The following is a 13,235-nucleotide window of genomic DNA, read 5'->3' on the forward strand; positions in this document are numbered from 1 at the left end:
CTTCCTGGGGCCCTGCGGGGTCCCCCTGGGCTTCCTCTGTTATTCTCTGACTCCAAGGGATGCTGCTCTCAGGACAGGCTCAAAAACAAACTCCAAGTGCTGCGGGGCGAGGAAGAGGGCGGGGCTCCCATCCCATGCCATGCGCGTGTTGACAAATCGTGGGACAGGTCTAAAGCAATTCACCTCATATGCAACATGCATGTGTACATGTAGAGAAGGGGAGAGGATGTGGCCTAAATGCCGGAGCTGCCGCCCTTGGAGCTGGGGAACCGGGCTCGAGTCTCGGCGTCGGCTCAGCATTCTGTGATTCTGGGCAAATCACCTAATCTCCCTGTGCCTATGCTAACGCGGGATTACTGGTTACTAATTATCTTACCAAATCCCATTTCCTGTCGACTGAATCGTTGGTACCTGTCTTGAGTAAAAGGTAATCTCGAAGTAAACAATCAATATAAGAACTTACACCACTCTAAATGACCACTGACCAAAATTAAGTTTTAAAGATTTAATATAAAGTCAAAGATAACTGAAGATACAAACTTCTCAAAATGAGATTCAACAGGTATATCGGAATCACTATAAACATGAACTTCTTGAATAGTCTGAGTCTGAAGAACAAAATAATAAGTACAAGTTCGAATACCATCAGGGTTGCTAAAATGGATACAAGTTGCAACCTCAAAGTCATTACAGAAAAGAAAATTAAGGTTAGTCTGTCCCTACACTATACTAAATGACATCCCTACTTAACAAGATCTTAACCCTCTAGGTGTCAGCCGTGGTGACTTCCTAAGAAGATCACGCACTTCTCTTTGTCTCTTCTCTGATAATGGGTCTCTCCTGATCAGCCTATCTGCCTACCCATCCGCTTCCTTAGGCTCCCAAAATCATCTGCTCTACTCTCCTCCCGGGTCACTTTCCCTAATACCAAATCACATTTCCAACAGAAACGCCCCTTGGGACGCCCCTCACGTGGTACATCTTTCCGCGGCAAACTCCATGATGGTACTCTTGAAGACCCTCGTTAAAGTTGACCTTGGTTCCCAGGCTTCTTCTCCAGTGCGCTGATACCCCCTGAAATTCCTGGAAACTCCTACAGGCCTGCGCAAGGCGCCACTGAACAAAGTCCCTTTCATTCGAGCTGATTAGGACCCTCGCACCTGCATACAGCTCGTCCTGCAGTGGGCCTCAAATTCCAGACTTCACCATATCTTAGGCCATAAAACACTCTCAGAGCTTCATACTGGACACCTCACGACCTCTCCTCTAACGAGCACATGACGATTCAGACTACATGACATTATCGGCTCTGGCCTACTTGATTTACATGCAGCAGGTTCCTGCACTCTTAAAACGTTAACTTGATTTAAACAGCAAACATTCTTAACTAGCATACGTTTCTAAAATAACACATCTATAAAGCATATACTTTTAACCCTAAATTCAATAGTACATTTTGAAAGAACCATGTCAACCTTGTCTCACATTATTTTAGCAGCACGTTTAGATTTGCTTGTGAATTGCCATGAGGCCTACACAAAATACTGGGTTTTTAGAGTTACATTCAACTCTTACATTATTCCTGTAACATGAGAACATGAGGTTTTCATATTTATCCCAAACACTTCTACATTAGTCTCACACAGTTATGATTATCGTTACTCTACTTAAACATTCTATGCATTTCACCACTGAATATAAGACACTCTGTGTATTTCACTTCTAAATATAAACACTCTGGTGCAAAGTACATGTGAACTAACTACGTGCTTGTAAATATGGCGTACTTATACATTTTTTCCAAACTTGTGCTCTCTCACCTAAGACACATGAATGTGTCCTTGTGTAAGGTAGCTCAAGCTGGTGCTCATGAGCGTGCGCGTGTACGTATGACACATGGTGGAACTGACCTGTGTCACAGACTGGACCTCACATGCCAAATGCGTGAGCAGATATGTGTGTGTGTATGCTCAAGGGGGACACACAAGACAGGCCAGGACTGGACTGTGTCACAGACTGAAACTCACATGTCACACGCATGCAGATAGGGACAATGGCAGGAAGAGAGGCTGGGACCATCCTTTGACACTGCTGGGCCATACATGTTATCGTATGCACTGCAGCATTTATGTAGTGCACCTCTGTGGAGCGCTGAGGCGCTTGCCTACATGGGTATCACGCTGCGCCGCGTCAGGTGTGTGGTTGTGATGATGCTGCCTTTGTTGTGGTCCTGTGTGGGAAATGTTTACATGTTGCGGGTTGACCACAAGGCGCAGTTGTCATGTGGTGTGGCGCAGCGCGTGGCAGTGAGGTGGATGACGACCTGAGAGACAGACCCGCAGTTTTATGTTTGTTTGTATTCTTGTAGCTTTGAACAGCTCTGCGGGCCCCTTTATGGCATTTCATATGATATAGTCTGCTGAGCTGGTTACCGCACAATCTGAGATTGGAGTACAGTTGTAGTCCTGAGGCGTCATGGTAGGAGGGAGGGACAGAAGTCAGGCTTGCACGGACAAATGTGGCAAGAGAGGCTGGACCTTACACGCGCACATATGAGAATGGGCCTGGCCTCTGGCACAGCCTGGACCTCACATGCCATGCACAGGCACATATGGGCAAAGCCTAGAAGCGAGACTGAGACAGGCCTCTGGCAGACTGAGGTCTTAAAGCCCATGTGCATGCAAGTATGGCAAAGGCTAAGAAGTAGACCAGGTCCAGCCTCTGCCACAATGGACATCACAAGCCATGGACATACACATATGGACAGAGGGCAGGAAAGGAGAGCAGGCCCGGGCTCTGAGCTACCGGCAGACATCAGACGCGCCCCCTCCCTGAACACCTTCAGGAAAACGCTCAAGACCTGGAACGAGCTCCCGATCAACATCAGACGCGCCCCCTCCCTGAACACCTTCAGGAAAACGCTCAAGACCTGGAACGAGCTCCCGATCAACATCAGACGCGCCCCCTCCCTGAACACCTTCAGGAAAACGCTCCAGACCTGGAACGAGCTCCCGGCAGACATCAGACGCGCCCCCTCCCTGAACACCTTCAGGAAAACGCTCAAGACCTGGAACGAGCTCCCGGCAGACATCAGACGCGCCCCCTCCCTGAACACCTTCAGGAAGACGCTCCAGACCTGGAACGAGCTCCCGGCAGACATCAGACGCGCCGCCTCCCTGAAAACCTTCAGGAAGACGCTCAAGACCTGGAACGAGCTCCCGGCAGACATCAGACACGCCCCCTCCCTGAACACCTTCAGGAAAACGCTCAAGACCTGGAACGAGCTCCCGATCAACATCAGACGCGCCCCCTCCCTGAACACCTTCAGGAAAACGCTCAAGACCTGGAACGAGCTACCGGCAGACATCAGACGCGCCCCCTCCCTGAACACCTTCAGGAAAACGCTCAAGACCTGGAACGAGCTACCGGCAGACATCAGACGCGCCCCCTCCCTGAACACCTTCAGGAAGACGCTCATGACCTGGAACGAGCTCCCGGCAGACATCAGACACGCCCCCTCCCTGAACACCTTCAGGAAGACGCTCAAGACCTGGAACGAGCTCCCGATCGACATCAGACACGCCCCCTCCCTGAACACCTTCAGGAAGACGCTCATGACCTGGAACGAGCTCCCGGCAGACATCAGACACGCCCCCTCCCTGAACACCTTCAGGAAGACGCTCAAGAGCTGGAACGAGCTCCCGATCAACATCAGACACGCCCCCTCCCTGAACACCTTCAGGAAGACGCTCCAGACCTGGAACGAGCTACCGGCAGACATCAGACGCGCCCCCTCCCTGAACACCTTCAGGAAAATGCTCAAGACCTGGAACGAGCTCCCGATCAACATCAGACGCGCCCCCTCCCTGAACACCTTCAGGAAAACGCTCAAGACCTGGAACGAGCTACCGGCAGACATCAGACGCGCCCCCTCCGTGAACACCTTCAGGAAGACGCTCAAGACCTGGAACGAGCTACCGGCAGACATCAGACGCGCCCCCTCCCTGAACACCTTCAGGAAGACGCTCAAGACCTGGAACGAGCTACCGGCAGACATCAGACGCGCCCCCTCCCTGAACACCTTCAGGAAAACGCTCAAGACCTGGAACGAGCTCCCGATCAACATCAGACGAGCCCACTCCCTGAACACCTTCAGGAAGACGCTCAAGACCTGGAACGAGCTCCCGGCAGACATCAGACACGCCCCCTCCCTGAACACCTTCAGGAAGACGCTCAGGACCTAGAACGAGCTCCCGGCAGACATCAGACGCGCCCCCTCCCTGAACACCTTCAGGAAGACGCTCAGGACCTAGAACGAGCTCCCGGCAGACATCAGACACGCCCCCTCCCTGAACACCTTCAGGAAGACGCTCAAGACCTGGACCAAGCTACCGGCAGACATCAGACACGCCCCCTCCCTGAACACCTTCAGGAAGACGCTCATGACCTGGAACGAGCACCCGGCAGACATCAGACACGCCCCCTCCCTGAACACCTTCAGGAAGACGCTCAAGACCTGGAACGAGCTCCCGATCAACATCAGACACGCCCCCTCCCTGAACACCTTCAGGAAGACGCTCATGACCTGGAACGAGCTCCCGGCAGACATCAGACACGCCCCCTCCCTGAACACCTTCAGGAAGACGCTCAAGACCTGGAACGAGCTCCTGTAAAAAGTTCAATCGGGTCAGGGACAATCGATATTTGCCCGGCAGTATTGCCTCTGTGACCCTCTAGTTATTTAAATCAATGAAGAGGCAGGCGCTGGAGACTGGAAAGCAGGAAACAAGGGTTTTTATTCTCTCCGGAGGAGAACACAACGAAACGGACAGAAGGTATCGTTCTGAGGTGCTCTAACTGTATTCCTGAGGCCTGGCCTCTTATACACACATTTATGACTTTATTGTAGATTACACATACATGTTAAAGCTTTGATGTACGGAAAAGACATTCTCGGAACTCCCCTTTGGGCCCGTTCCCACACACATTTACAGTTGAAGTCCCCACCCTAGTCACAACAGGTGATGAGCATCGCGCAGCTGGATAATCCGCCGATTCACGGAATGTGGGGGGTTTGATCGGATCTCATGGGGTGGGGGCTTTGATCAACCCGGGGATTCTTTGATGGGGGAAGCTTTCTATTGTACGGGGAGGGGCAAGGATGGTATCGGCAGAGCTGGGTGTCGGCTTGGGAACGGGGAGGACAAAACGGGCACACGGGGAAAAAGGGTTTTGCATCTAAGGGCCGGAGATCATGAAAGGAAAGCAGGGAGGTGTCGCGCTGGGAACAGGATGAGGGCCTGGGGCAGAGCAGCGCCGAAGAGGGGTTTATGACTCAAGGCAGGTGCAAGCAGGGGGTGGATAGCGTGCAGGCTTAGTGAAGGCGAAGGGCTATGTCAGGGGCCAGCGGCATGCAAAAGGGTTCGTTCTGATCGGGGCATCTTAGAAAATGGCGGGCGCGCACGACAAAAGTGTGGCATCAGGGGAAGAGGCAAGATGGCGCAGATAATGTTCACCAAAACGTACTAATTTTCAACAGTCCTCCCTTTAACATATTCAAGACATCTTGCTGGTTCATTTTCTACTCGGTTCTATTGTGGTGGGCATGAGAAGGAAAATGGTAGGAACCCTAGATAAAAAGAGTTGTAAACGATACATTTTAACTTTTCTAGTTTTCAGGAGGCGGGCCTATTTGATAAACTTTGATAAACTTGTTCAGCAGGAAAGTCATAGGAATGTAATACAAAAACGGCGAGCAGCAAGTACATATCATAACGTGAACTGGCAGGTTAATACATATTTCAGATTCGGATTGGAGCAGGATCAATACAATGGCGGCTGGGAGAGAAATGAGGCATAAAAAAACGGTGATTGAGGATGTCAAATGTTCGAAGTTTTACGAGTTCTCATTGTTCTTTGTGGTCTTTCGTTGGCGCTGTTGAGCACCGGCGGTGGAGCTACAAGTCCAGCTCTGTTCTAAGTTCTGCGTTGCAGGGCACGACCCTTTCCTCGCGTTCCTGGTCGGAAAGGTCCTTTTCGCCCTGTGTCCTTTGAGGTGATTGTCAGAAAGTTCGGATGGAAGAAGAGCGTACAAAACAGTCCATAGGGTAGGTCAGAGGGAAAGGGGATGGAGCAAGGCCAAATTAGGAACAAACTAGGGGAACGAGAGACTTCAAATAGGCGGGCGTGTGACCGAATTCAGAGAGCGGGGACTTGTCGACAGGCATTGGACATCGAGCAGGGGCATCAGGTCGACCCTTTCTTCTCATGTTGTCGAAAACAGTGCCTCGTCCTGCAGCTCTTTTCAGTCGTGGTCTCGCCTTGGCTAATGTCGCAGGTGTTCCTTAGTCTGCAGTCGGGCCTCGTGCTCCCACATCCGGTCCTTTTCTCCTCCAACAGCGGTACCCTTAAACAAGTTTGAAAAGACAGTCTTTAGAAAATTTGCAGATGAAGATAATCAAAAAGTCTATTTCTCTCCCAGCTCCAGGCAAAGAATGAAAAATGCCCGTTATTTTAGTGTTCACAACTGGCATATGAATGACCGGTGACGGGTTCTGTTGGATTTACTATGACTTTCCTTCATAATTATTTATTACAGGCATGGCAGCTCATCTGATGGTAACCCACCCTTGTGAGACAAATCTGGCGAAGATATGCCGTTCTCTAGAGTTTTACATTTACAAAAGGGTGCAGTGAGTCGTCAACATGGTCCTACACAGGTATTTTGCTGAGAGACGAACATGGCTAAACATTTCCTTTCTATCGGTGCATCCTGTTTTGCAACTACTGCGGGGTTCATTTCGATGATTTCTTTACCTTGAACTAGTCTGTTAACCTTGTAAAACATCATTCTGGGTCCTACGTAACCTTTTACAGCCCGATTACTTAATTAGGAAGGACAGGGGTTTTATGGGAAACAACCAGGGACATATACAGGGGAGGTAACGGGGGTGGTCATTTTTCCGGTTTGGGTATTGCGACAGTTCGGGGAGGGGAGGGTCGCGTATTCTGAGGTCCTTGTCTTATACTATAGGAGCCGTTGACATGTAGTTCCCTTATTTTCGGGTCAGATTAGGGAACCTCTGTCGTTTTACCTGTCCTTTCCCTTACGGCCCAACCTGGGTTCATTGACTTCTAGCGGAAAAGGAGAGGTAATGACGCGGTCTCAGGGTGATTGTATTAAAGACAAGTTTTTGTGCAAATACTGGCGGTATTTGAAGCCAATTAGGTGGGGTGCTAGGGGTGGCAGTCTGCCAATTTCGGGGCTAACCACTCGGAAGAGTGGGAGTGCAAAAATAGAGGGAGAGAGAGAGAGAGAGAGTGCAACGGCAGGCTAAATAGTACACGTGCAACAGAGAGGGTGGCAGTGTATTCAAGAAAGGCTATTTAGTGCATTACACAGTAAAGGGCATTCACGAGTCTGCGTTAGAATCTTGTAATCATGCAGTTTGAGCATTAGACAGGGTAGAGGGGACGTGCCTTGAGAAAAAGGAAAGAAGAAAGGAGGTACCATGTTGTCGCACTTTCTCGCATTCTCGGTCCTTCGACCAGTTGGGCCAACGCCTCAGTCACACATACACACATTCCCTCATAGTTTCGCATCATACGTGACATGGGTTCATTCGTCCGGTCTGGTTTAAGGGTGATCACTTTTTATCAGGTTGTGCTAATTTTTCGGGTTTGTTCGGTACGTGAGTAGTCTGCAGGCGTGCTTAGACACCACCTTGCGGCGCTAGTCCGCTTCGTGTATTAGACGTGGCAAGGCTTCAGATCTTCGCCACACCTCGGCTGTAATCTCTGATGTAACCTGCAGAAGGAGGAAAAAAAGGGGGGGGGGGTGGGGGAGACAGCATTCGCGCGCATTCAAATACATGGATTCATAAGTCCTTTACTTACCTCTTACTCGTCTTTCCTCCTTGGGGCAGGGTCCCCGGGGATATGGTTTCTGGAGTCGGGGGGGGGTAGTGTGTTCATGTAGGGCGTGTGCGGGGAAACATAAAAAGGAAACCAGAGGTGCCTAGTGCGAGGTATCTAGTCAAAGGATGTATCTCACTATCGGGGTCCTTAAACCTCTTTCAACGCTGTGGCGTTCTAAGGTTCTTCGGTTCTTGGGTCCCTGCTACTTTGGAACGTTGTACTTTATAATATTTACATTATTTCATTTCACCCTCCTTTTACATTCCCTCATTTACACCATTCGTTTTACCCATCCTTGGAAGTCAAGGTCTTCCTCTACGCGAGAGTTCATGAGTCAGTCGCGTACCTTGAAGGCGGAGTGTCGTGTTGTCGATCCGATCCGTCCTCCAGGGCTGGGCAACCATCTTCTTTTAACCTTAAAGAGAGAGCAGAGTAGGGTGCACAGAAAAGAACTTTCCCACCCATCCCATATTTTTTTTAAATAAAGCATGCAATACCCGTCCATAGTTTCAAAGACTTTATTTTGCAAAATCATTTCAGCATATGGATTATGAGGGTGCGGTCGTATTTGGCCGGTCGTGGCAATGGCTAAAGTGCGTACAGTGGGGGGTGTCGTTTGCAGCAATAAAAACATCGGAAAGTTTTACTCGTTCATTTGTAAGAGACTAAAACGTCTATTAATTGGCTGGGGGTTCGGGGGCATATATTTTCATAATTTAGAAGCATAATCATAACAGTTGTAATCAGATTTCCTATATGCATACCGTACGTGTGCGTCGTAAATGGGGTTTACATCAGTTATAAAAATATAATACATTGTACATTCGTAATCAACATTTGTAACGGGGATCTTTTCATACTGTTCGTCGAGTAAGTTCTCCTTGTCTTTTCTAGCCAAGTGTACAAAGGATCATATAAAATCTCAGAACATCAAGTTTATATTAGTGCGAAGGAACACCACGAGGTGTTCGTAAGTTCCGATTGATACCAGCGCCATTTTGGGCGGGGCCGGCTCAGTCCGGAAGCAGCATCAGGGGGAAATGTTTCCATTACTGGCAGTTTGGACCAGAGTCCCTTTCGGCAGTTCTAGAATTCACGCGAACAGAAGGTGTGGCAATGTCATGTTTGTTTCGTTGGCGATCAAGGCAGCCGTCCCTTACCGGAAACCTGTAAAGGCCGAAGGTTCCGCCGGGGACCCTTGTAGGATCTTCAAGGCTGCGGAGATGCTGTCGGAGATGGGGGCTCGTGCTCCAGAGGGCAAATGTTCGAGTTATATTGCTGGTCAAAGTTACTCTAGTGGCCGGGGCCCACCTTCCAGCGGACCCAGACGCCATTTTGAGGCCCTACCGGGGCCACTCTCGTCGAGTTTGCAAGAGTGGAAGAGACCCTTCGGAGTGAAAGGAAGAGGTCCCTGTTTTGTGAAAGCGGGACGTTCGGCTGGGGTGCGGCTGTGATGCCCCCACCTGGGGGCAAGGGAGACTCGTTCGCCTCGTCTCCTTCTCCCGGTGTACTCCATGCCGCTCCTTTTCATCGCCCCGCATGAAGGCCTCTCCACATCCGGTGTTCCCCAAGTGCCACCATTGTACGTTCGGTGCTGCGCAAGTACTGGGGTGCCACCATTGTACGTTCGGTGCTGCGCAAGTATTGGCACCATCGCCTGACTGGGGGTGTTCGGCGTCGGGCTGGGGGCTGGGAAACCTCCTACCGGTGGAGGTGGGAGGGGCTCGTCCGCGTCGCCTCTCCCTCCCAGCCCAACTTGGACAAATTGTTGTGGAGATACGTGCAGGACATCCCGCCGTCCAGGACTGCTGCGGCTGTGACGGAAGAGAAAAGGAAGAGGTGCCTCGTTCTCCTCTGGACATGTGGCGGGACTACCTTAGTCTTTCCAGGCCCGTTGCGGCCGGCCAAGGAGACATGTGGCGGGACTACCTGCAAATGCCCAGGCTGCGGGCTCCTGCCTCTCCTCCGGCTCCCCCATACGTTAAGATTTCCTGACCAAGAGTTGGCGGCCGGGCTCGCCTTATATGGGTTGCCGTTGGTTGGGCGTAGCCGTAACCCTGCCCTACTTTGGAAGGTTCCAGAATGGGGGGGGGGGGCGAATGTTCTGTTTGACTTTCATTTTCTACAGTTTATCGTTATTATTCCTTGTTTGTTGTGTTAAATTAAAAGTTCAAGTTCATTAATGGTCTACGGATTTTGTTTCACCATTTCTTTCTTTCCAGGTTGCTTTTATGCTAAGTTTCTGCTAACAGAGGTCGAGTAACACGGAAACACGTGTAGAGGGATAACGCAGATTTGCACATTACATACACACAAACTCAGACGGGGGACAGTACAAGTACGACATACAAAGACCCAAGACAAATATAAAAACAGTTATTGGTCATAATTATCTCTTTCCGTCTGTGAATTTTAAACGAGGCTGGGTTCCCGTCTTGACATTGCCCGACCTAGGAGAACGTGAGCATGCCGCTGAGATTTTCCTGGCGAAATCTGTGCCATCGGGCATAATCAAACGTGGTGGTTCTGTCTAGTCTGTCTATGTAAGTCGGGTTCTTCTTTGTCTCGCGCTTTTTCTCGTACTGTCGGTCTGTCGTTCTTGTCGGCCCTTTGTCTTTACTCACGCTCAGTAGAGTCGGGCATTGGGCTTTCCAGTGTCCGACATACCTACAAAAAGCGCATTGGTCAGACCCTAAGTCTGGTCGTCCTTTGCATAGTGTCGGGGGATAAGTTGTGGGTAGCGGTGTCCTGGGGTTGTCCTGTCGGTATATTTCCCTACTTGGTTTATCCTCGTCTTTTCTCTGTCGTTTCGTAGCCTCTCTGCGCCACATACCGAGACTGTAGAGCATAATCGGCGTTGTCTTATTATTTCGAAGGGCTATTTCTAACGTTTCTATTTTATCAAGGTCAAAGGATCCTGCCAGTGGCCACTGTTTGTCTTGACTCTCTTCGGTATACCTGTGCCATAATTTATTATAGGCTATGGTGACTAACCCATAGTTTATGAACATGTCCTTATTAGGGGTGCCTTCTAATGGAGCTATATGGTCCACCTCTAATACGCGGTCCGGACTAAACAGGCTATTTATCAGTGGGGAGAAGACAGACATGACGGCTCGTAACGAGGGACTAAAACGTCAGCACTGCCTATCTTATCACTAGGTGCAAAGACCGTACAGAATATTTCTATTCAACGTTGTTTGCAGGCAGTGAATACCTCATGGATCAAAAAAAAATATAAAACCAAACGACCAATAAATAACAATGGGGAGAATGAGTAGGTCCGCAAAGATCTGCGTTACCTACCCTTTTCACTATCTGCAAAAAGGGTGGTCTCTTCCCTGCTTGCAGACAGGGAATCTCCAGGAAACAATAGTTTGCGAACAACAGTTCAGTTTCAAGCAATTATTGAGTGGGGGAGAAAAAAAATAAGCACGGCTGCTACCCTACCTATCCTCCACTGTTTGCAAAGAGAGAGAGAGCCTGTTGTTTCTCCGTTTGCAGACAGTGAATCTCCAAATAAAAATAAACAGAGCAATACTAGTATTTTTGAACAAACAAACAATCAAGCAAATTTTTCGCAACTTGTCGTGGTAACACGACCTTACCCGGACCGCATGGACAGTTTCTTGTCTTCCGAATCCAGCGCCCGATCGTCCTCTTTTTCTCGTATTTCTCACGGCACTCCTGATGGTTCCCAGTCAGGACCGTAGATCACTCGAGAGAGGTCTGTTCGGAACTAGTGAAGTTCGGATGATCGGCTGCCAGACGAGGGTCTATTGGGCAAGAGCTCTCCCGATCGTTGCAGTCGTTCACTCTGTCGTCGGGACCTCTCCCACTGGATCCACGAGTCGCTGATGGGCCCCACGCTTGGGACGCCAATTGTAAAAAGTTCAATCGGGTCAGGGACAATCGATATTTGCCCGGCAGTATTGCCTCTGTGACCCTCTAGTTATTTAAATCAATGAAGAGGCAGGCGCTGGAGACTGGAAAGCAGGAAACAAGGGTTTTTATTCTCTCCGGAGGAGAACACAACGAAACGGACAGAAGGTATCGTTCTGAGGTGCTCTAACTGTATTCCTGAGGCCTGGCCTCTTATACACACATTTATGACTTTATTGTAGATTACACATACATGTTAAAGCTTTGATGTACGGAAAAGACATTCTCGGAACTCCCCTTTGGGCCCGTTCCCACACACATTTACAGTTGAAGTCCCCACCCTAGTCACAACAGGTGATGAGCATCGCGCAGCTGGATAATCCGCCAATTCACGGAATGTGGGGGGTTTGATCGGATCTCATGGGGTGGGGGCTTTGATCAACCCGGGGATTCTTTGATGGGGGAAGCTTTCTATTGTACGGGGAGGGGCAAGGATGGTATCGGCAGAGCTGGGTGTCGGCTTGGGAACGGGGAGGACAAAACGGGCACACGGGGAAAAAGGGTTTTGCATCTAAGGGCCGGAGATCATGAAAGGAAAGCAGGGAGGTGTCGCGCTGGGAACAGGATGAGGGCCTGGGGCAGAGCAGCGCCGAAGAGGGGTTTATGACTCAAGGCAGGTGCAAGCAGGGGGTGGATAGCGTGCAGGCTTAGTGAAGGCGAAGGGCTATGTCAGGGGCCAGCGGCATGCAAAAGGGTTCGTTCTGATCGGGGCATCTTAGAAAATGGCGGGCGCGCACGACAAAAGTGTGGCATCAGGGGAAGAGGCAAGATGGCGCAGATAATGTTCACCAAAACGTACTAATTTCAACACTCCCGATCAACATCAGACACGCCCCCTCCCTGAACACCTTCAGGAAGACGCTCCAGACCTGGAACGAGCTACCGGCAGACATCAGACGCGCCCCCTCCCTGAACACCTTCAGGAAAACGCTCAAGACCTGGAACGAGCTCCCGATCAACATCAGACGCGCCCCCTCCCTGAACACCTTCAGGAAAACGCTCAAGACCTGGAACGAGCTACCGGCAGACATCAGACGCGCCCCCTCCCTGAACACCTTCAGGAAGACGCTCAAGACCTGGAACGAGCTACCGGCAGACATCAGACGCGCCCCCTCCCTGAACACCTTCAGGAAGACGCTCAAGACCTGGAACGAGCTACCGGCAGACATCAGACGCGCCCCCTCCCTGAACACCTTCAGGAAAACCCTTAAGACCTGGAACGAGCTCCCGATCAACATCAGACGAGCCCACTCCCTGAACACCTTCAGGAAGACGCTCAAGACCTGGAACGAGCTCCCGGCAGACATCAGACACGCCCCCTCCCTGAACACCTTCAGGAAGACGCTCAGGACCTAGAACGAGCTCCCGGCAGACAT

The sequence above is a fragment of the Lissotriton helveticus genome, chromosome 6 (assembly GCF_964261635.1).
Source record: "Lissotriton helveticus chromosome 6, aLisHel1.1, whole genome shotgun sequence".
In the NCBI taxonomy this organism is placed as follows: domain Eukaryota; kingdom Metazoa; phylum Chordata; class Amphibia; order Caudata; family Salamandridae; genus Lissotriton; species Lissotriton helveticus.